This window comes from Triturus cristatus, chromosome 9 (genome assembly GCF_964204655.1).
Source record: "Triturus cristatus chromosome 9, aTriCri1.1, whole genome shotgun sequence".
In the NCBI taxonomy this organism is placed as follows: Eukaryota; Metazoa; Chordata; class Amphibia; order Caudata; family Salamandridae; genus Triturus; species Triturus cristatus.
Genome location: NC_140592.1, coordinates 352,728,759 through 352,753,883, shown reverse-complemented (window position 1 = coordinate 352,753,883; position 25,125 = coordinate 352,728,759). Strand labels below are relative to the sequence as shown.

Sequence of the window (25,125 nt, the reverse complement as noted above, 5' to 3'; positions counted from 1 at the left end):
TTCCGGTCCAGGGAAGACATGGCTTGGCAGTTCGGGCTGGACTGTTCCCATGAGGCACAGGGTCAAGACTGATTTGCATATGGCCATGTCTAAACTGGGGTGGTGTAATGGGCAAAAGAACAATGGATTTAACCCAGATCTCTTGACTGGGGGAGAATGTCTGCATTGTCAGCATTCCGTCCATCATTTGTTTGTTGTAACGCTTTTCGCCCTAAGTAGGATGGGTATTCCCAGACGTGGGACCCGTGCTCACTACGCCACTGGAGTCAAGCTATCCTGGCTGATGACGGCTGATAGCCAGAAACTGGTCCTAGGATGCTTGATTCCGGTCCAGGGAAGACATGGCTTGGCAGTTCGGGCTGGACTGTTCCCATGAGGCACAGGGTCAAGACTGATTTGCATATGGCCATGTCTAAACTGGGGTGGTGTAGTGGGCAAAAGAACGATGGATTTAACCAAGATCTCTTGACTGGGGGAGAATGTCTGCATTGTCAGCATTCCGTCCATCATTTGTTTGTTGTAACGCTTTTCGCCCTAAGTGGGATGGGTATTCCCAGACGTGGGACCTGTGCTCACTACGCCACTGGAGTCAAGCTATTTTGGCTGATGACGGCTGATAGCCAGAAACCGGTCCTAGGATGCTTGATTCCGGTCCAGGGAAGACATGGCTTGGCAGTTCGGGCTGGACTGTTCCCGTGAGGCACAGGGTCAAGACTGATTTGCATATGGCCATGTCTAAACTGGGGTGGTGTAGTGGGCAAAAGAACGATGGATTTAACCCAGATCTCTTGACTGGGGGAGAATGTCTGCATTGTCAGCATTCCGTCCATCATTTGTTTGTTGTAACGCTTTTCGCCCTAAGTGGGATGGGTATTCCCAGACGTGGGACCCGTGCTCACTACGCCACTGGAGTCAAGCTATCCTGGCTGATGACGGCTGATAGCCAGAAACCGGTCCTAGGATGCTTGATTCCGGTCCAGGGAAGACATGGCTTGGCAGTTCGGGCTGGACTGTTCCCATGAGGCACAGGGTCAAGACTGATTTGCATATGGCCATGTCTAAACTGGGGTGGTGTAGTGGGCAAAAGAAAGATGGATTTAACCCATATCTCTTGACTGGGGGAGAATGTCTGCATTGTCAGCATTCCGTCCATCATTTGTTTGTTGTAACGCTTTTCGCCCTAAGTGGGATGGGTATTCCCAGACGTGGGACCCGTGCTCACTACGCCACTGGAGTCAAGCTATCCTGGCTGATGACGGCTGATAGCCAGAAACCGGTCCTAGGATGCTTGATTCCGGTCCAGGGAAGACATGGCTTGGCAGTTCGGGCTGGACTGTTCCCATGAGGCACAGGGTCAAGACTGATTTGCATATGGCCATATCTAAACTGGGGTGGTGTAGTGGGCAAAAGAACGATGGATTTAACCCAGATCTCTTGACTGGGGGAGAATGTCTGCATTGTCAGCATTCCGTCCATCATTTGTTTGTTGTAACGCTTTTCGCCCTAAGTGGGATGGGTATTCCCAGACGTGGGACCCGTGCTCACTACGCCACTGGAGTCAAGCTATCCTGGCTGATGACGGCTGATAGCCAGAAACCGGTCCTAGGATGCTTGATTCCGGTCCAGGGAAGACATGGCTTGGCAGTTCGGGCTGGACTGTTCCCATGAGGCACAGGGTCAAGACTGATTTGCATATGGCCATGTCTAAACTGGGGTGGTGTAGTGGGCAAAAGAACGATGGATTTAACCCAGATCTCTTGACTGGGGGAGAATGACTGCATTGTCAGCATTCCGTCCATCATTTGTTTGTTGTAACGCTTTTCGCCCTAAGTGGGATGGGTATTCCCAGACGTGGGACCCGTGCTCACTACGCCACTGGAGTCAAGCTATCCTGGCTGATGACGGCTGATAGCCAGAAACCGGTCCTAGGATGCTTGATTCCGGTCCAGGGAAGACGGCTTGGCAGTTCGGGCTGGACTGTTCCCATGAGGCACAGGGTCAAGACTGATTTGCATATGGCCATGTCTAAACTGGGGTGGTGTAGTGGGCAAAAGAACAATGGATTTAACCCAGATCTCTTGACTGGGGGAGAATGTCTGCATTGTCAGCATTCCATCCATCATTTGTTTGTTGTAACGCTTTTTGCCCTAAGTGGGATGGGTATGCCCAGACGTGGGACCCGTGCTCACTACGCCACTGGAGTCAAGCTATCCTGGCTGATGACGGCTGATAGCCAGAAACCGGTACTAGGATGCTTGATTCCGGTCCAGGGAAGACATGGCTTGGCAGTTCGGGCTGGACTGTTCCCATGAGGCACAGGGTCAAGACTGATTTGCATAGGGCCATGTCTAAACTGGGGTGGTGTAGTGGGCAAAAGAACGATGGATTTAAACCAGATCTCTTGACTGGGGGAGAATGTCTGCATTGTCAGCATTCTGTCCATCATTTGTTTGTTGTAACGCTTTTCGCCCTAAGTGGGATGGGTATTCCCAGACGTGGGACCCGTGCTCAATACGCCATTGGAGTCAAGCTATCCTGGCTGATGACGGCTGATAGCCAGAAACCGGTCCTAGGATGCTTGATTCCGGTCCAGGGAAGACATGGCTTGGCTGTTCGGGCTGGACTGTTCCCATGAGGCACAGGGTCAAGACTGGTTTGCATATGGCCATGTCTAAACTGGGGTGGTGTAGTGGGCAAAAGAACGATGGATTTAACCCAGATCTCTTGACTGGGGGAGAATGTCTGCATTGTCAGCATTCCGTCCATCATTTGTTTGTTGTAACGCTTTTCGCCCTAAGTGGATGGGTATTCCCAGACGTGGGATCCGTGCTCACTACGCCACTGGAGTCAAGCTATCCTGGCTGATGACGGCTGATAGCCAGAAACCGGTCCTAGGATGCTTGATTCCGGTCCAAGGAAGACATGGCTTGGCAGTTCGGGCTGGACTGTTCCCATGAGGCACAGGGTCAAGACTGATTTGCATATGGCCATGTCTAAACTGGGGTGGTGTAGTGGGCAAAAGAACGATGGATTTAACCCAGATCTCTTGACTAGGGGTGAATGTCTGCATTGTCAGCATTCCGTCCATCATTTGTTTGTTGTAACGCTTTTCGCCCTAAGTGGGATGGGTATTCCCAGACGTGGGACCCGTGCTCTCTACGCCACTGGAATCAAGCTATCCTGGCTGATGACGGCTGATAGCCAGAAACCGGTCCTAGGATGCTTGATTCCGGTCCAGGGAAGACATGGCTTGGCAGTTCGGGCTGGACTGTTCCCATGAGGCACAGGGTCAAGACTGATTTGCATATGGCCATGTCTAAACTGGGGTGGTGTAGTGGGCAAAAGAACGATGGATTTAACCCACATCTCTTGACTGGGGGAGAATGTCTGCATTGTCAGCATTCCGTCCATCATTTGTTTGTTGTAACGCTTTTCGCCCTAAGTGGGATGGGTATTCCCAGACGTGGGACCCGTGCTCACTACGCCACTGGAGTCAAGCTATCCTGGCTGATGACGGCTGATAGCCAGAAACCGGTCCTAGGATGCTTGATTCCGGTCCAGGGAAGACATGGCTTGGCAGTTTGGGCTGGACTGTTCCCATGAGGCACAGGGTCAAGACTGATTTGCATATGGCCATGTCTAAACTGGGGTGGTGTAGTGGGCAAAAGAACGATGGATTTAACCCAGATCTCTTGACTGGGGGAGAATGTCCGCATTGTCAGCATCCCGTCCATCATTTGTTTGTTGTAACGCTTTTCGCCCTAAGTGGGATGGGTATTCCCAGACGTGGGACCCGTGCTCACTACGCCACTGGAGTCAAGCTATCCTGGCTGATGACGGCTGATAGCCAGAAACCGGTCCTAGGATGCTTGATTCCGGTCCAGGGAAGACATGGCTTGGCAGTTCGGGCTGGACTGTTCCCATGAGGCACAGGGTCAAGACTGATTTGCATATGGCCATGTCTAAACTGGGGTGGTGTAGTGGGCAAAAGAATGATGGATTTAACCCAGATCTCTTGACTGGGGGAGAATGTCTGCATTGTCAGCATTCCGTCCATCATTTGTTTGTTGTAACGCTTTTCGCCCTAAGTGAGATGGGTATTCCCAGACGTGGGACCCGTGCTCACTACGCCACTGGAGTCAAGCTATCCTGGCTGATGACGGCTGATATCCAGAAACCGGTCCTAGGATGCTTGATTCCGGTCCAGGGAAGACATGCCTTGGCAGTTCGGGCTGGACTGTTCCCATGAGGCACAGGGTCAAGACTGATTTGCATATGGCCATGTCTAAACTGGGGTGGTGTAGTGGGCAAAAGAACGATGGATTTAACCCAGATCTCTTGACTGGGGGAGAATGTCTGCATTGTCAGCATTCCGTCCATTATTTGTTTGTTGTAACGCTTTTCGCCCTAAGTGGATGGGTATTCTCAGACGTGGGACCCGTGCTCACTACGCCACTGGAGTCAAGCTATCCTGGCTGATGATGGCTGATAGCCAAAAACCGGTCCTAGGATGCTTGATTCCGGTCCAGGGAAGACATGGCTTGGCAGTTCGGGCTGGACTGTTCCCATGAGGCACAGGGTCAAGACTGATTTGCATATGGCCATGTCTAAACTTGGGTGGTGTAGTGGGCAAAAGAACAATGGATTTAACCCAGATCTCTTGACTGGGGGAGAATGTCTGCATTGTCAGCATTCCGTCCATCATTTGTTTGTTGTACGCTTTTCGCCCTAAGTGGGATGGGTATTCCCAGACGTGGGACCCGTGCTCACTACGCCACTGGAGTCAAGCTATCCTGGCTGATGACGGCTGATAGCCAGAAACCGGTCCTAGGATGCTTGATTCCGGTCCAGGGAAGACATGGCTTGGCAGTTCGGGCTGGACTGTTCCATGAGGCACAGGGTCAAGACTGATTTGCATATGGCCATGTCTAAACTAGGGTGGTGTAGTGGGCAAAAGAACGATGGATTTAACCCAGATCTCTTGACTGGGGGAGAATGTCTGCATTGTCAGCATTCCGTCCATCATTTGTTTGTTGTAACGCTTTTTGCCCTAAGTGGGGTGGGTATTCCCAGACGTGGGACCCGTGCTCACTACGCCACTGGAGTCAAGCTATCCTGGATGATGACGGCTGATAGCCAGAAACCGGTCCTAGGATGCTTGATTCCGGTCCAGGGAAGACATGGCTTGGCAGTTCGGGCTGGACTGTTCCCATGAGGCACAGGGTCAAGACTGATTTGCATATGGCCATGTCTAAACTTGCGTGGTGTAGTGGACAAAAGAACAATGGATTTAACCCAGATCTCTTGACTGGGGGAGAATGTCTGCATTGTCAGCATTCCGTCCATCATTTGTTTGTTGTACGCTTTTCGCCCTAAGTGGGATGGGTATTCCCAGACGTGTGACCTGTGCTCACTACGCCACTGGAGTCAAGCTATCCTGGCTGATGACGGCTGATAGCCAGAAACCGGTCCTAGGATGCTTGATTCCGGTCCAGGGAAGACATGGCTTGGCAGTTCGGGCTGGACTGTTCCATGAGGCACAGGGTCAAGACTGATTTGCATATGGCCATGTCTAAATTGGGGTGGTGTAGTGGGCAAAAGAACGATGGATTTAACCCAGATCTCTTGACTGGGGAGAATGTCTGCATTGTCAGCATTCCGTCCATCATTTGTTTGTTGTACGCTTTTCGCCCTAAGTGGATGGGTATTCCCAGACGTGGGACCCGTGCTCACTACGCCACTGGAGTCAAGCTATCCTGGCTGATGACGGCTGATAGCCAGAAACCGGTCCTAGGATGCTTGATTCCGGTCCAGGGAAGACATGGCATGGCAGTTCGGGCTGGACTGTTCCCATGAGGCACAGGGTCAAGACTGATTTGCATATGGCCATGTCTAAACTGGGGTGGTGTAGTGGGCAAAAGAACGATGGATTTAACCCAGATCTCTTGACTGGGGGTGAATGTCTGCATTGTCAGCATTCCGTCCATCATTTGTTTGTTGTAACGCTTTTCGCCCTAAGTGGGATGGGTATTCCCAGACGTGGGACCCGTGCTCACTACGCCACTGGAGTCAAGCTATCCTGGCTGATGACGGCTGATAGCCAGAAACCGGTCCTAGGATGCTTGATTCCGGTCCAGGGAAGACATGGCTTGGCAGTTCGGGCTGGACTGTTCCCATGAGGCACAGGGTCAAGACTGATTTGCATATGGCCATGTCTAAACTGGGGTGGTGTAGTGGGCAAAAGAACGATGGATTTAACCCAGATCTCTTGACTGGGGGAGAATGTCCGCATTGTCAGCATTCCGTCCATCATTTGTTTGTTGTAACGCTTTTCGCCCTAAGTGGGATGGGTATTCCCAGACGTGGGACCCGTGCTCACTACGCCACTGGAGTCAAGCTATCCTGGCTGATGACGGCTGATAGCCAGAAACCGGTCCTAGGATGCTTGATTCCGGTCCAGGGAAGACATGGCTTGGCAGTTCGGGCTGGACTGTTCCCATGAGGCACAGGGTCAAGACTGATTTGCATATGGCCATGTCTAAACTGGGGTGGTGTAGTGGGCAAAAGAACGATGGATTTAACCCAGATCTCTTGACTGGGGGAGAATGTCTGCATTGTCAGCATTCCGTCCATCATTTGTTTGTTGTAACGCTTTTCGCCCTAAGTGAGATGGGTATTCCCAGACGTGGGACCCGTGCTCACTACGCCACTGAAGTCAAGCTATCCTGGCTGATGACGGCTGATATCCAGAAACCGGTCCTAGGATGCTTGATTCCGGTCCAGGGAAGACATGCCTTGGCAGTTCGGGCTGGACTGTTCCCATGAGGCACAGGGTCAAGACTGATTTGCATATGGCCATGTCTAAACTGGGGTGGTGTAGTGGGCAAAAGAACGATGGATTTAACCCAGATCTCTTGACTGGGGGTGAATGTCTGCATTGTCAGCATTCCGTCCATCATTTGTTTGTTGTAACGCTTTTCGCCCTAAGTGGGAAGGGTATTCCCAGACGTGGGACCCGTGCTCTCTACGCCACTGGAATCAAGCTATCCTGGCTGATGACGGCTGATAGCCAGAAACCGGTCCTAGGATGCTTGATTCCGGTCCAGGGAAGACATGGCTTGGCAGTTCGGGCTGGACTGTTCCCATGAGGCACAGGGTCAAGACTGATTTGCATATGGCCATGTCTAAACTGGGGTGGTGTAGTGGGCAAAAGAACGATGGATTTAACCCACATCTCTTGACTGGGGGAGAATGTCTGCATTGTCAGCATTCCGTCCATCATTTGTTTGTTGTAACGCTTTTCGCCCTAAGTGGGATGGGTATTCCCAGACGTGGGACCCGTGCTCACTACGCCACTGGAGTCAAGCTATCCTGGCTGATGACGGCTGATAGCCAGAAACCGGTCCTAGGATGCTTGATTCCGGTCCAGGGAAGACATGGCTTGGCAGTTCGGGCTGGACTGTTCCCATGAGGCACAGGGTCAAGACTGATTTGCATATGGCCATGTCTAAACTGGGGTGGTGTAGTGGGCAAAAGAACGATGGATTTAACCCAGATCTCTTGACTGGGGGAGAATGTCTGCATTGTCAGCATTCCGTCCATCATTTGTTTGTTGTAACGCTTTTCGCCCTAAGTGAGATGGGTATTCCCAGACGTGGGACCCGTGCTCACTACGCCACTGGAGTCAAGCTATCCTGGCTGATGACGGCTGATATCCAGAAACCGGTCCTAGGATGCTTGATTCCGGTCCAGGGAAGACATGCCTTGGCAGTTCGGGCTGGACTGTTCCCATGAGGCACAGGGTCAAGACTGATTTGCATATGGCCATGTCTAAACTGGGGTGGTGTAGTGGGCAAAAGAACGATGGATTTAACCCAGATCTCTTGACTGGGGGAGAATGTCTGCATTGTCAGCATTCCGTCCATTATTTGTTTGTTGTAACGCTTTTCGCCCTAAGTGGATGGGTATTCTCAGACGTGGGACCCGTGCTCACTACGCCACTGGAGTCAAGCTATCCTGGCTGATGATGGCTGATAGCCAGAAACCGGTCCTAGGATGCTTGATTCCGGTCCAGGGAAGACATGGCTTGGCAGTTCGGGCTGGACTGTTCCCATGAGGCACAGGGTCAAGACTGATTTGCATATGGTCATGTCTAAACTTGGGTGGTGTAGTGGGCAAAAGAACAATGGATTTAACCCAGATCTCTTGACTGGGGGAGAATGTCTGCATTGTCAGCATTCCGTCCATCATTTGTTTGTTGTACGCTTTTCGCCCTAAGTGGGATGGGTATTCCCAGACGTGGGACCCGTGCTCACTACGCCACTGGAGTCAAGCTATCCTGGCTGATGACGGCTGATAGCCAGAAACCGGTCCTAGGATGCTTGATTCCGGTCCAGGGAAGACATGGCTTGGCAGTTCGGGCTGGACTGTTCCATGAGGCACAGGGTCAAGACTGATTTGCATATGGCCATGTCTAAACTAGGGTGGTGTAGTGGGCAAAAGAACGATGGATTTAACCCAGATCTCTTGACTGGGGGAGAATGTCTGCATTGTCAGCATTCCGTCCATCATTTGTTTGTTGTAACGCTTTTTGCCCTAAGTGGGATGGGTATTCCCAGACGTGGGACCCGTGCTCACTACGCCACTGGAGTCAAGCTATCCTGGATGATGACGGCTGATAGCCAGAAACCGGTCCTAGGATGCTTGATTCCGGTCCAGGGAAGACATGGCTTGGCAGTTCGGGCTGGACTGTTCCCATGAGGCACAGGGTCAAGACTGATTTGCATATGGCCATGTCTAAACTTGGGTGGTGTAGTGGACAAAAGAACAATGGATTTAACCCAGATCTCTTGACTGGGGGAGAATGTCTGCATTGTCAGCATTCCGTCCATCATTTGTTTGTTGTACGCTTTTCGCCCTAAGTGGGATGGGTATTCCCAGACGTGTGACCTGTGCTCACTACGCCACTGGAGTCAAGCTATCCTGGCTGATGACGGCTGATAGCCAGAAACCGGTCCTAGGATGCTTGATTCCGGTCCAGGGAAGACATGGCTTGGCAGTTCAGGCTGGACTGTTCCATGAGGCACAGGGTCAAGACTGATTTGCATATGGCCATGTCTAAATTGGGGTGGTGTAGTGGGCAAAAGAACGATGGATTTAACCCAGATCTCTTGACTGGGGGAGAATGTCTGCATTGTCAGCATTCCGTCCATCATTTGTTTGTTGTACGCTTTTCGCCCTAAGTGGATGGGTATTCCCAGACGTGGCACCCGTGCTCACTACACCACTGGAGTCAAGCTATCCTGGCTGATGACGGCTGATAGCCAGAAACCGGTCCTAGGATGCTTGATTCCGGTCCAGGGAAGACATGGCTTGGCAGTTCGGGCTGGACTGTTCCCATGAGGCACAGGGTCAAGACTGATTTGCATATGGCCATGTCTAAACTGGGGTGGTGTAGTGGGCAAAAGAACGATGGATTTAACCCAGATCTCTTGACTGGGGGTGAATGTCTGCATTGTCAGCATTCCGTCCATCATTTGTTTGTTGTAACGCTTTTCGCCCTAAGTGGGATGGGTATTCCCAGACGTGGGACCCGTGCTCTCTACGCCACTGGAATCAAGCTATCCTGGCTAATGACGGCTGATAGCCAGAAACCGGTCCTAGGATGCTTGATTCCGGTCCAGGGAAGACATGGCTTGGCAGTTCGGGCTGGACTGTTCCCATGAGGCACAGGGTCAAGACTGATTTGCATATGGCCATGTCTAAACTGGGGTGGTGTAGTGGGCAAAAGAACGATGGATTTAACCCACATCTCTTGACTGGGGGAGAATGTCTGCATTGTCAGCATTCCGTCCATCATTTGTTTGTTGTAACGCTTTTCGCCCTAAGTGGGATGGGTATTCCCAGACGTGGGACCCGTGCTCACTACGCCACTGGAGTCAAGCTATCCTGGCTGATGACGGCTGATAGCCAGAAACCGGTCCTAGGATGCTTGATTCCGGTCCAGGGAAGACATGGCTTGGCAGTTCGGGCTGGACTGTTCCCATGAGGCACAGGGTCAAGACTGATTTGCATATGGCCATGTCTAAACTGGGGTGGTGTAGTGGGCAAAAGAACGATGGATTTAACCCAGATCTCTTGACTGGGGGAGAATGTCCGCATTGTCAGCATTCCGTCCATCATTTGTTTGTTGTAACGCTTTTCGCCCTAAGTGGGATGGGTATTCCCAGACGTGGGACCCGTGCTCACTACGCCACTGAAGGCAAGCTATCCTGGCTGATGACGGCTGATAGCCAGAAACCGGTCCTAGGATGCTTGATTCCGGTCCAGGGAAGACATGGCTTGGCAGTTCGGGCTGGACTGTTCCCATGAGGCACAGGGTCAAGACTGATTTGCATATGGCCATGTCTAAACTGGGGTGGTGTAGTGGGCAAAAGAACGATGGATTTAACCCACATCTCTTGACTGGGGGAGAATGTCTGCATTGTCAGCATTCCGTCCATCATTTGTTTGTTGTAACGCTTTTCGCCCTAAGTGGGATGGGTATTCCCAGACGTGGGACCCGTGCTCACTACGCCACTGGAGTCAAGCTATCCTGGCTGATGACGGCTGATAGCCAGAAACCGGTCCTAGGATGCTTGATTCCGGTCCAGGGAAGACATGGCTTGGCAGTTCGGGCTGGACTGTTCCCATGAGGCACAGGGTCAAGACTGATTTGCATATGGCCATGTCTAAACTGGGGTGGTGTAGTGGGCAAAAGAACGATGGATTTAACCCAGATCTCTTGACTGGGGGAGAATGTCCGCATTGTCAGCATTCCGTCCATCATTTGTTTGTTGTAACGCTTTTCGCCCTAAGTGGGATGGGTATTCCCAGACGTGGGACCCGTGCTCACTACGCCACTGGAGTCAAGCTATCCTGGCTGATGACGGCTGATAGCCAGAAACCGGTCCTAGGATGCTTGATTCCGGTCCAGGGAAGACATGGCTTGGCAGTTCGGGCTGGACTGTTCCCATGAGGCACAGGGTCAAGACTGATTTGCATATGGCCATGTCTAAACTGGGGTGGTGTAGTGGGCAAAAGAACGATGGATTTAACCCAGATCTCTTGACTGGGGGAGAATGTCTGCATTGTCAGCATTCCGTCCATCATTTGTTTGTTGTAACGCTTTTCGCCCTAAGTGGGATGGGTATTCCCAGACGTGGGACCCGTGCTCTCTACGCCACTGGAATCAAGCTATCCTGGCTGATGACGGCTGATAGCCAGAAACCGGTCCTAGGATGCTTGATTCCGGTCCAGGGAAGACATGGCTTGGCAGTTCGGGCTGGACTGTTCCCATGAGGCACAGGGTCAAGACTGATTTGCATATGGCCATGTCTAAACTGGGGTGGTGTAGTGGGCAAAAGAACGATGGATTTAACCCACATCTCTTGACTGGGGGAGAATGTCTGCATTGTCAGCATTCCGTCCATCATTTGTTTGTTGTAACGCTTTTCGCCCTAAGTGGGATGGGTATTCCCAGACGTGGGACCCGTGCTCACTACGCCACTGGAGTCAAGCTATCCTGGCTGATGACGGCTGATAGCCAGAAACCGGTCCTAGGATGCTTGATTCCGGTCCAGGGAAGACATGGCTTGGCAGTTCGGGCTGGACTGTTCCCATGAGGCACAGGGTCAAGACTGATTTGCATATGGCCATGTCTAAACTGGGGTGGTGTAGTGGGCAAAAGAACGATGGATTTAACCCAGATCTCTTGACTGGGGGAGAATGTCCGCATTGTCAGCATTCCGTCCATCATTTGTTTGTTGTAACGCTTTTCGCCCTAAGTGGGATGGGTATTCCCAGACGTGGGACCCGTGCTCACTACGCCACTGGAGTCAAGCTATCCTGGCTGATGACGGCTGATAGCCAGAAACCGGTCCTAGGATGCTTGATTCCGGTCCAGGGAAGACATGGCTTGGCAGTTCGGGCTGGACTGTTCCCATGAGGCACAGGGTCAAGACTGATTTGCATATGGCCATGTCTAAACTGGGGTGGTGTAGTGGGCAAAAGAACGATGGATTTAACCCAGATCTCTTGACTGGGGGAGAATGTCTGCATTGTCAGCATTCCGTCCATCATTTGTTTGTTGTAACGCTTTTCGCCCTAAGTGAGATGGGTATTCCCAGACGTGGGACCCGTGCTCACTACGCCACTGGAGTCAAGCTATCCTGGCTGATGACGGCTGATATCCAGAAACCGGTCCTAGGATGCTTGATTCCGGTCCAGGGAAGACATGCCTTGGCAGTTCGGGCTGGACTGTTCCCATGAGGCACAGGGTCAAGACTGATTTGCATATGGCCATGTCTAAACTGGGGTGGTGTAGTGGGCAAAAGAACGATGGATTTAACCCAGATCTCTTGACTGGGGGTGAATGTCTGCATTGTCAGCATTCCGTCCATCATTTGTTTGTTGTAACGCTTTTCGCCCTAAGTGGGATGGGTATTCCCAGACGTGGGACCCGTGCTCTCTACGCCACTGGAATCAAGCTATCCTGGCTGATGACGGCTGATAGCCAGAAACCGGTCCTAGGATGCTTGATTCCGGTCCAGGGAAGACATGGCTTGGCAGTTCGGGCTGGACTGTTCCCATGAGGCACAGGGTCAAGACTGATTTGCATATGGCCATGTCTAAACTGGGGTGGTGTAGTGGGCAAAAGAACGATGGATTTAACCCACATCTCTTGACTGGGGGAGAATGTCTGCATTGTCAGCATTCCGTCCATCATTTGTTTGTTGTAACGCTTTTCGCCCTAAGTGGGATGGGTATTCCCAGACGTGGGACACGTGCTCACTACGCCACTGGAGTCAAGCTATCCTGGCTGATGACGGCTGATAGCCAGAAACCGGTCCTAGGATGCTTGATTCCGGTCCAGGGAAGACATGGCTTGGCAGTTCGGGCTGGACTGTTCCCATGAGGCACAGGGTCAAGACTGATTTGCATATGGCCATGTCTAAACTGGGGTGGTGTAGTGGGCAAAAGAACGATGGATTTAACCCAGATCTCTTGACTGGGGGAGAATGTCCGCATTGTCAGCATTCCGTCCATCATTTGTTTGTTGTAACGCTTTTCGCCCTAAGTGGGATGGGTATTCCCAGACGTGGGACCCGTGCTCACTACGCCACTGGAGTCAAGCTATCCTGGCTGATGACGGCTGATAGCCAGAAACCGGTCCTAGGATGCTTGATTCCGGTCCAGGGAAGACATGGCTTGGCAGTTCGGGCTGGACTGTTCCCATGAGGCACAGGGTCAAGACTGATTTGCATATGGCCATGTCTAAACTGGGGTGGTGTAGTGGGCAAAAGAACGATGGATTTAACCCAGATCTCTTGACTGGGGGAGAATGTCTGCATTGTCAGCATTCCGTCCATCATTTGTTTGTTGTAACGCTTTTCGCCCTAAGTGAGATGGGTATTCCCAGACGTGGGACCCGTGCTCACTACGCCACTGGAGTCAAGCTATCCTGGCTGATGACGGCTGATATCCAGAAACCGGTCCTAGGATGCTTGATTCCGGTCCAGGGAAGACATGCCTTGGCAGTTCGGGCTGGACTGTTCCCATGAGGCACAGGGTCAAGACTGATTTGCATATGGCCATGTCTAAACTGGGGTGGTGTAGTGGGCAAAAGAACGATGGATTTAACCCAGATCTCTTGACTGGGGGAGAATGTCTGCATTGTCAGCATTCCGTCCATTATTTGTTTGTTGTAACGCTTTTCGCCCTAAGTGGATGGGTATTCTCAGACGTGGGACCCGTGCTCACTACGCCACTGGAGTCAAGCTATCCTGGCTGATGACGGCTGATAGCCAGAAACCGGTCCTAGGATGCTTGATTCCGGTCCAGGGAAGACATGGCTTGGCAGTTCGGGCTGGACTGTTCCCATGAGGCACAGGGTCAAGACTGATTTGCATATGGCCATGTCTAAACTTGGGTGGTGTAGTGGGCAAAAGAACAATGGATTTAACCCAGATCTCTTGACTGGGGGAGAATGTTTGCATTGTCAGCATTCCGTCCATCATTTGTTTGTTGTACGCTTTTCGCCCTAAGTGGGATGGGTATTCCCAGATGTGGGACCCGTGCTCACTACGCCACTGGAGTCAAGCTATCCTGGCTGATGACAGCTGATAGCCAGAAACCGGTCCTAATATGCTTGATTCTGGTCCAGGGAAGACATGGCTTGGCAGTTCGGGCTGGACTGTTCCATGAGGCACAGGGTCAAGACTGATTTGCATATGGCCATGTCTAAACTAGGGTGGTGTAGTGGGCAAAAGAACGATGGATTTAAACCAGATCTCTTGACTGGGGGAGAATGTCTGCATTGTCAGCATTCCGTCCATCATTTGTTTGTTGTAACGCTTTTTGCCCTAAGTGGGATGGGTATTCCCAGACGTGGGACCCGTGCTCACTACGCCACTGGAGTCAAGCTATCCTGGATGATGACGGCTGATAGCCAGAAACCGGTCCTAGGATGCTTGATTCCGGTCCAGGGAAGACATGGCTTGGCAGTTCGGGCTGGACTGTTCCCATGAGGCACAGGGTCAAGACTGATTTGCATATGGCCATGTCTAAACTTGGGTGGTGTAGTGGACAAAAGAACAATGGATTTAACCCAGATCTCTTGACTGGGGGAGAATGTCTGCATTGTCAGCATTCCGTCCATCATTTGTTTGTTGTACGCTTTTCACCCTAAGTGGGATGGGTATTCCCAGACGTGTGACCTGTGCTCACTACGCCACTGGAGTCAAGCTATCCTGGCTGATGACGGCTGATAGCCAGAAACCGGTCCTAGGATGCTTGATTCCGGTCCAGGGAAGACATGGCTTGGCAGTTCGGGCTGGACTGTTCCATGAGGCACAGGGTCAAGACTGATTTGCATATGGCCATGTCTAAATTGGGGTGGTGTAGTGGGCAAAAGAACGATGGATTTAACCCAGATCTCTTGACTGGGGGAGAATGTCTGCATTGTCAGCATTCCGTCCATCATTTGTTTGTTGTACGCTTTTCGCCCTAAGTGGATGGGTATTCCCAGACGTGGGACCCGTGCTCACTACGCCACTGGAGTCAAGCTATCCTGGCTGATGACGGCTGATAGCCAGAAACCGGTCCTAGGATGCTTGATTCCGGTCCAGGGAAGACATGGCTTGGCAGTTCGGGCTGGACTGTTCCCATGAGGCACAGGGTCAAGACTGATTTGCATATGGCCATGTCTAAACTGGGGTGGTGTAGTGGGCAAAAGAACGATGGATTTAACCCAGATCTCTTGACTGGGGGTGAATGTCTGCATTGTCAGCATTCCGTCCATCATTTGTTTGTTGTAACGCTTTTTGCCCTAAGTGGGATGGGTATTCCCAGACGTGGGACCCGTGCTCTCTACGCCACTGGAATCAAGCTATCCTGGCTGATGACGGCTGATAGCCAGAAACCGGTCCTAGGATGCTTGATTCCGGTCCAGGGAAGACATGGCTTGGCAGTTCGGGCTGGACTGTTCCCATGAGGCACAGGGTCAAGACTGATTTGCATATGGCCATGTCTAAACTGGGGTGGTGTAGTGGGCAAAAGAACGATGGATTTAACCCACATCTCTTGACTGGGGGAGAATGTCTGCATTGTCAGCATTCCGTCCATCATTTGTTTGTTGTAACGCTTTTCGCCCTAAGTGGGATGGGTATTCCCAGACGTGGGACCCGTGCTCACTACGCCACTGGAGTCAAGCTATCCTGGCTGATGACGGCTGATAGCCAGAAACCGGTCCTAGGATGCTTGATTCCGGTCCAGGGAAGACATGGCTTGGCAGTTCGGGCTGGACTGTTCCCATGAGGCACAGGGTCAAGACTGATTTGCATATGGCCATGTCTAAACTGGGGTGGTGTAGTGGGCAAAAGAACGATGGATTTAACCCAGATCTCTTGACTGGGGGAGAATGTCCGCATTGTCAGCATTCCGTCCATCATTTGTTTGTTGTAACGCTTTTCGCCCTAAGTGGGATGGGTATTCCCAGACGTGGGACCCGTGCTCACTACGCCACTGGAGTCAAGCTATCCTGGCTGATGACGGCTGATAGCCAGAAACCGGTCCTAGGATGCTTGATTCCGGTCCAGGGAAGACATGGCTTGGCAGTTCGGGCTGGACTGTTCCCATGAGGCACAGGGTCAAGACTGATTTGCATATGGCCATGTCTAAACTGGGGTGGTGTAGTGGGCAAAAGAACGATGGATTTAACCCAGATCTCTTGACTGGGGGAGAATGTCTGCATTGTCAGCATTCCGTCCATCATTTGTTTGTTGTAACGCTTTTCGCCCTAAGTGAGATGGGTATTCCCAGACGTGGGACCCGTGCTCACTACGCCACTGGAGTCAAGCTATCCTGGCTGATGACGGCTGATATCCAGAAACCGGTCCTAGGATGCTTGATTCCGGTCCAGGGAAGACATGCCTTGGCAGTTCGGGCTGGACTTTTCCCATGAGGCACAGGGTCAAGACTGATTTGCATATGGCCATGTCTAAACTGGGGTGGTGTAGTGGGCAAAAGAACGATGGATTTAACCCAGATCTCTTGACTGGGGGTGAATGTCTGCATTGTCAGCATTCCGTCCATCATTTGTTTGTTGTAACGCTTTTCGCCCTAAGTGGGATGGGTATTCCCAGACGTGGGACCCGTGCTCTCTACGCCACTGGAATCAAGCTATCCTGGCTGATGACGGCTGATAGCCAGAAACCGGTCCTAGGATGCTTGATTCCGGTCCAGGGAAGACATGGCTTGGCAGTTCGGGCTGGACTGTTCCCATGAGGCACAGGGTCAAGACTGATTTGCATATGGCCATGTCTAAACTGGGATGGTGTAGTGGGCAAAAGAACGATGGATTTAACCCAGATCTCTTGACTGGGGGAGAATGTCCGCATTGTCAGCATTCCGTCCATCATTTGTTTGTTGTAACGCTTTTCGCCCTAAGTGGGATGGGTATTCCCAGACGTGGGACCCGTGCTCACTACGCCACTGGAGTCAAGCTATCCTGGCTGATGACGGCTGATAGCCAGAAACCGGTCCTAGGATGCTTGATTCCGGTCCAGGGAAGACATGGCTTGGCAGTTCGGGCTGGACTGTTCCCATGAGGCACAGGGTCAAGACTGATTTGCATATGGCCATGTCTAAACTGGGGTGGTGTAGTGGGCAAAAGAACGATGGATTTAACCCAGATCTCTTGACTGGGGGAGAATGTCTGCATTGTCAGCATTCCGTCCATCATTTGTTTGTTGTAACGCTTTTCGCCCTAAGTGAGATGGGTATTCCCAGACGTGGGACCCGTGCTCACTACGCCACTGGAGTCAAGCTATCCTGGCTGATGACGGCTGATATCCAGAAACCGGTCCTAGGATGCTTGATTCCGGTCCAGGGAAGACATGCCTTGGCAGTTCGGGCTGGACTGTTCCCATGAGGCACAGGGTCAAGACTGATTTGCATATGGCCATGTCTAAACTGGGGTGGTGTAGTGGGCAAAAGAACGATGGATTTAACCCAGATCTCTTGACTGGGGGAGAATGTCTGCATTGTCAGCATTCCGTCCATTATTTGTTTGTTGTAACGCTTTTCGCCCTAAGTGGATGGGTATTCTCAGACGTGGGACCCGTGCTCACTACGCCACTGGAGTCAAGCTATCCTGGCTGATGACGGCTGATAGCCAGAAACCGGTCCTAGGATGCTTGATTCCGGTCCAGGGAAGACATGGCTTGGCAGTTCGGGCTGGACTGTTCCCATGAGGCACAGGGTCAAGACTGATTTGCATATGGCCATGTCTAAACTTGGGTGGTGTAGTGGGCAAAAGAACAATGGATTTAACCCAGATCTCTTGACTGGGGGAGAATGTCTGCATTGTCAGCATTCCGTCCATCATTTGTTTGTTGTACGCTTTTCGCCCTAAGTGGGATGGGTATTCCCAGATGTGGGACCCGTGCTCACTACGCCACTGGAGTCAAGCTATCCTGGCTGATGACGGCTGATAGCCAGAAACCGGTCCTAGGATGCTTGATTCCGGTCCAGGGAAGACATGGCTTGGCAGTTCGGGCTGGACTGTTCCATGAGGCACAGGGTCAAGACTGATTTGCATATGGCCATGTCTAAACTAGGGTGGTGTAGTGGGCAAAAGAACGATGGATTTAAACCAGATCTCTTGACTGGGGGAGAATGTCTGCATTGTCAGCATTCCGTCCATCATTTGTTTGTTGTAACGCTTTTTGCCCTAAGTGGGATGGGTATTCCCAGACGTGGGACCCGTGCTCACTACGCCACTGGAGTCAAGCTATCCTGGATGATGACGGCTGATAGCCAGAAACCGGTCCTAGGATGCTTGATTCCGGTCCAGGGAAGACATGGCTTGGCAGTTCGGGCTGGACTGTTCCCATGAGGCACAGGGTCAAGACTGATTTGCATATGGCCATGTCTAAACTTGGGTGGTGTAGTGGACAAAAGAACAATGGATTTAACCCAGATCTCTTGACTGGGGGAGAATGTCTGCATTGTCAGCATTCCGTCCATCATTTGTTTGTTGCACGCTTTTCGCCCTAAGTGGGATGGGTATTCCCAGACGTGTGACCTGTGCTCACTACGCCACTGGAGTCAAGCTATCCTGGCTGATGACGGCTGATAGCCAGAAACCGGTCCTAGGATGCTTGATTCCGGTCCAGGGAAGACATGGCTTGGCAGTTCGGGCTGGACTGTTCCATGAGGCACAGGGTCAAGACTGATTTGCATATGGCCATGTCTAAATTGGGGTGGTGTAGTGGGCAAAAGAACGATGGATTTAACCCAGATCTCTTGACTGGGGGAGAATGTCTGCATTGTCAGCATTCCGTCCATCATTTGTTTGTTGTAACACTGCAGGCCAACACAGCAAAGCACACAGCAAAGTGGTAGTCCCTCCTCACACCTTCTCCAGCTCTTCTTCTTGGCAGTCTTCTTGATCCAAAAGAGTTCTAATGTTCAGGGGTCTGGGCCCTAATATTTATATCCCAAAATCGTTTGATCTCTTGGGCAGAGACTGTCTGTGCCCAACCAGAACCAGTTCTGCCTTCTTTGGTGTGACTTCCTGGTAGGAGGTTGAGACGGCATTGTCAGAGGCAGACCAGGCGCTTTGAGGTCCAAGGAAATCTCCTCCCCCTTCCCCAATTGCAGCCCAGGTCTATTCAGCCTTTTCCTGGCCCACCTAGACCATCCCCAGCCTTCTGTCATCCAAAACCCAGACAGGCAATCCACATTCCAGCAGAGGCACATGGGATGACTGAGCAAGAAAATAACTACTTTCTAAATGGGACATTTTCAAACACAGAATGTAAAAATCACCTTCACTAAAAGATGCATCTTTAGATTCTGAGTTCAGGTATACTAAAGTTTATTTTCCTACCTAATTCCCTGGGCCAGTTATGTTTATAAGATGTTATAAACAAACTCCCTATTCTGTCCTATGGGGAACAGTTAGCCTTGCAATAGCGAAAAACGAAATTGGCCGTAATTCACTATCAGGACATGCCACACACACCAGGGCATGTCCTACCTTTCATATACACTGCACCCTGCCCACAGGGGTTCCTTGGGCCTACCTTAGGGGTGGCTGACACATAAGAAAAGGGAAGGTTAGGGACTGGCAAGTGTGTGCACTGTCAATACAACAAAGACCTGGCTTGAGAGAGTTATTCAGATAACACTTCTAGGCAATGCTTTCAATATGGGTTTCACTTTTTCACCCAATTGTTGGCATCCCGTCCAATTTCCAGCAGTCCCAATACTCTCAACTTAATGTTTTTTTTATAAAAAAGGGGAAAGAAGAGTCATTGTCAATCAAGCCACCAAACCACACCTTCCTTTTTACCCTCACAACATATGGGTGAAAACCACGTATTCAAGAATAATAAATGAAAAATAAATGAAAAATAAGTGAAAGAGTGAGAGGGCACCTCACGTATGCAACACCAGGGAAGCTACCAGCAGGATCTCGCTAGTATGCCCACGTATATCATCATTGGTTGCCCACTCACTGAAACAGAAAAATTAGTGTCCAAGAGAAAGACAAGGAAGGCAAATCAACTTATCCCATGTATAGAACCCGTGATGTGCAGAGAACGTGTTCAATGCAACTTAAAATCGAGTTAAGACTCACTATTACGTTGCCCTCTTTATTTGAAAATGTGAGCTCACTCGAATTGAAAGCACTTCATGTTGCTAACCTTTTCCAAGAAGGCCAACATCTTTCATTGCCGATTTACAAGCGTTGTGGCAAATTCATCAGGGCTTAGGGTTCAATCACTTGCCTCTCTGAGCACTGCTATATATAGTGCGGGTTGGCTGGTGTTGGCAGGGGGCTTTTATACCAGCCTGTACCAGACCACAAGGGGATGTGTTTCACTATTACCCCTTAGTTCAAAGCACTACCATTGCTTTTCAGTTGCACCGCACCCGTATTGGAACAGCACCGTGTCTCGTCCCAGCATCCAGTGTGTGCACTGGCCAAGTCGACATGGCAGTTACAAATTGCGCGCAGACTCTGCAATGGCAGGTCTGAGTTACCTTTTCAGGGCTACTTACGTGGATGGCACAATCAATGCTGCAGGCCCACTAGTAGCATTTGATTTACAGGCCCTGGCAAACTCAGTGCACTTTACTATGGACTAACAAGTAATCAAATATCCAATCATGGAAACCCCAATCCATAACACAATTTACACAGAGAGAGTTCATGCACTTTAGCACTGATTAGCAGTGGTAAAGTGCCCAGAGTCCTCAAACCAATACAAACAGGTCAGGATAAAATAGGAGGAAGAAGCAGAAAGTTTGGGGATAACCCTGCAAAAAGGGCCATTTCCAACAGTCTCAAAATTGGGAGATACTGGAGAGGGGTCATACTGGAGATCAAAGAAGTCTTGGGCCTGGAGATACCGAGAACAAGTCAAACCCAATTAATAATTTTAGAAATCCCAAATGACGTGGATATTTTGTGCTGCCTGCTGGGGGTTTTCTAGTTGGGTTTCATAGTGACCAAACGAGAATTGGCTAAGTTGTGGGGGCAGGAGCATGCACCAACTGCAGTACAATGGAGGAGAGTATGAATATGTGAATGGAAGCAGAAAGGGGGTGCCCCAAGAAGCTTGAAAAGTGTAGGGAAAGTAGAGAACCTACCATCGGTGTGAGGTATTATGAAGTGATGCAGGGAATGGCAATACTTTGCACTGAAGCAGCTCTCCCAGATATGGAGAGGAAAAGAGTGGAGAGAAACACACAAGCTGTACCTGGGCTGTGTAGCCTGGACTTTAAGGGGTGAAGGGGAGGGTGGGGTAACCTTCTCTTGTACAACCTCAGTTGCTCGGTATACGTCTGTGCTGTATGCTTTAGTTTTGAGCCTTTAAAATCAATAAAAAGAGCTAATCCTGACCATTAATGAGAGGAAGATGGGACCATGAGGCATCATAACGCTATAAAATTTAATGCACATCAATTAACTGGTTGTAAATGCCAGCTGTTGCTTTGTCTTGAAACAAAAATGAATATTTCCCAACTTTTGTTTTTCTTTATCATAACTGAACATATTCTGCTAACGATATTTTGAACTGTCAGTTAATCTCTTTTACAAATTCGCTATCCGGGGCATTTCTATCCATTACATGCCCCTACTCTTTTTTTTACTAATAACAGCTGCGGGGACTTCCAGGGTGGTCTGAGCATTACACAACTAAACTACCTGATCCCACTGAAACCTGGACTCACTGAAACCTGGACTCAGTGATACAGACACTAGGTCAAGGAACCTGGGATAGGAATACTGGCATTGGCACACTGACATTTGGATGGGGACAATGACACTGACACAGAGACACTGAAGCACAGGCAACAACAAGGACACCGGGATACAGTCACTGACATGATGATGGTGGGATCATACAAGAGGATACTGAGGCAATGGAACTTAGGAAGCGAGGACATTGACTCAAGAGCACTGACATGCATACTCTGAGATACTCACAAAAATACCAAGGCACAAGCATTGACACACAAGACACTTGAACACTGATACGCTTATCATGGGAAACTGATATGGAAAGATATAATGATTTCTCTGGTACAGAGTAGGAATCTCTGTAGCCGAACTCAAGGTCTGCCTGCATATAAATAGGGCAGACGAACCATCATGTTGGTTGTATGTCTTCTCTGTTGCGACGGAGTATACATACTGCCAACAGGGCAGTGCCACAAGCCTTCCTGCTACGCTGCCTTATGGCAAATGAAAAGGGTAGGAATGGGCCATATCTATCAGATGCGGCGCATTCCTGTCATTTCTCCCTCTGCTGGTGCACAAATGACTGCCAAGAGCCTGCGCACGCACCCTTGCGCCAAGGTGCAAGGGTGTCTTTGTTTTAGGGGGTGAATGATTTTGTGCAGGACTTAACACCTTCCTGCACAAAAACAATCAATGGAGGCGATTTCCTCTTTCCATGCGTGCTTCAGAATGCAGCACACATAGAAAGAGGAAACAACAAGGAGAAATTAAGTTATTTCTCCTCATTGCGCCACCTCTGGGGAGGCGTAAGCTTTTGATGCATTCCCAGGTTTACGAAATGTCCTAAATTGGAAATGCTTCGGGATCCATGGATGTTGCGTGGGAACAGAAACACCCACAGAACGGCCCTTTCACGCAGAGTAATGTGTGAAAGGAGGCCATATTTATAAGGCCATAAAAAGCCATGCAGGGTGGCTTTAAGGGGCCTTGTAACTATGGGTTGCACACTGCGCTGCCTGTGCATCAAACAAAGAAATGCACCGGCGGTGCAATGGGCTTGTAAATAAGCCCCACACCCTGACAAGTTGACCCAGGACACTGAGACAGAGCTATTGACACAGAGGGGCTGATTCCGATCCGGGTCCGTAAGCACTCCGACCGAGTCGGATCCGGAGTGTTTTCCGACCGAGCCAGACCCCTACAATTCGACCGAGCGAGTACGATGCGCACGTATGCTGTCGGACTCGGTTCGGTCGGACTCCCATAGAAGTCAATGGGAGCCGGTCGTATGACGCGTACATGTGCTCCCATTGACTGAATGGGTACGTCTCGAACAAGTGTGCCCCCTACAGTGGGTACGCGTCGGTGCCTTCCGCACCGTACATGCCTGTGTTGGGGAGACCCATAGGTCTCCCCCTGTGTCCGAGTCGTAGGGCTGCGGGTGTTAGGGGGTCCGACGCGGACCCCCGAAGTCCGACTCCGGGAGCTTTTGCGAGCCGGACACTCCGGCTCGCACAGGCTGTCTTACGCGTGCATCGTACTGGCTCGGTCGTGAATCGCATCCATTGCACGCCACGGTTAGCTTCCGACCGACACATACGGAGCGGTTCGGACCCGGAAACGACTCGATCGGTGAATTTTTATGTAGCTCGCATCGTACTTGCTCACTCGTACAGCTGTACGAGTCAGCCGGAAAACACGTGTACGGCTCGTAGTTTTTCCAGCCGAACCAGATTCGGTGCCCTTCCGACCCGGATCGGAATCGGCCCCAGAATATTGACACAGTAACATTGATAATTGGGCACTGACTCAGGGGCAATGACAGGAGAACATGGCACAGAAGCAGAGACATTGACATTGTGTTATTAACTGTGTTATTAACACTGGGGCACTTAGAAGGTGACACAGATGGTATTAACGTCTCACAGATAGGTATCTTATGAAACTGACAAATGACACTAACATAGTGACCCTCACATTGGTATTCAGACATTGGAAATGTGAAACCGACACAGAGACCCTGACATTGACACACTAACTGGGACAAAGACACAGGAACCCTGCCATTAAAAGAGATGTCACAGGATGATTGGGATACTGACTTTGGAGTGCTGGTACCTGGCATTTGATATTGGGGCATGGGGAAAAAGGTACACGCCCTACACAAAGGTAGAGAAAACGTCCCCATGCCCCAAGTCAAGATTCACAGTTTCCACATGCTGTTGTCAGTATGTATCATTTTTTTAATCTTTTTGCAAAATGATGCGATACTTACTGATAGCAGCATGTGAAAACTGTGGTACTTGACTTGGGGTGTGGGGACAAAGCTTTGATGACAAAACCAAGAACGCTGGTGCACTATGGACTATGGCTATACCCCCAGCACAAGGCATCTATGGTGCCAGCTAAGCAATAGAAACATGTAACATCCCTGTAGGAAACTGGGTTTTTGGTGCAGTACACCTGCTACCACTTTTTGCCTGGTATCTGGTGCAACGTTTACTAAGAGTGTGCTGGGTTCCTGCTAACCAGGTCCCCAGAATCAGTGTTCTTTCCATCAACTATGTGATTGTTCCACAGTTGGCACCCCTTTAGAATCCTTTGTAAGTCCCTAGTAAGTAGTACCCCTGATACTTAGGGCATTGTTTATTGGTGACCAAATGTTCCACTGTCACCAATCTAGAACCTCAGCTTCTGGAAGAACCATTTATTTTTGCCAGTCTTGTATCGTTCCTCAAATTTCACTTTGGCTTCACGTCTGGCTTTTCGCTTTAGAGCAGGGTCTCTGAATACATCCTTATTGACAATGGTTTTGTCAAGGGGAATATCAACAGAGTATCTGGTTGGCATCAAGTGGTTGTAGTTGCAAACCTTTACGAAGGCCTTAATTTTGGATCACTTAGGAATCTTCTTCTTGCCCATCGTGGCTGTTACTTTACGTGGGTAACGATCAATGCCTGCCACCAGGGCATGGCTGTAAGGTCTGTCTGATGTGCCATCATCAATATTCCTCACTATGACAGCTTTACGTCCAGAGTATCGACCTGCCAGGACCAAGACGACCTTCCTGGGTTTCATAAATTTACCCATTTTTAGTCTAGCTCGATGGCCGCCCTGAAAAGAAAGCATTGGACCTGAAGAGGGTCCTTAAGGGCTGCAGCATGTATTGTGCCACCCTAAGGGGCCCTCACCAAGCTCATGCAAACTCCCATTGCAGCCTGTGTGTCTTGGTGCAGAGGAAACTGAAGAGTTGGCATGGCACACATCCCTGTGTGCCTTGCCTGCCAACACTACATGTGGTATAAGTAAGTTATCCACATGGCAGGTCT

General features: G+C 50.5%; 1 pseudogene; it reads right to left on the bottom strand.

The window, feature by feature from the left end:
- Window positions 1-24,443: 24,443 nt before the first annotated feature.
- Window positions 24,444-24,917, bottom strand: LOC146797914 (large ribosomal subunit protein eL27-like; annotated as a pseudogene).
- Between the last annotated feature and the right edge of the window lie 208 nt (window positions 24,918-25,125).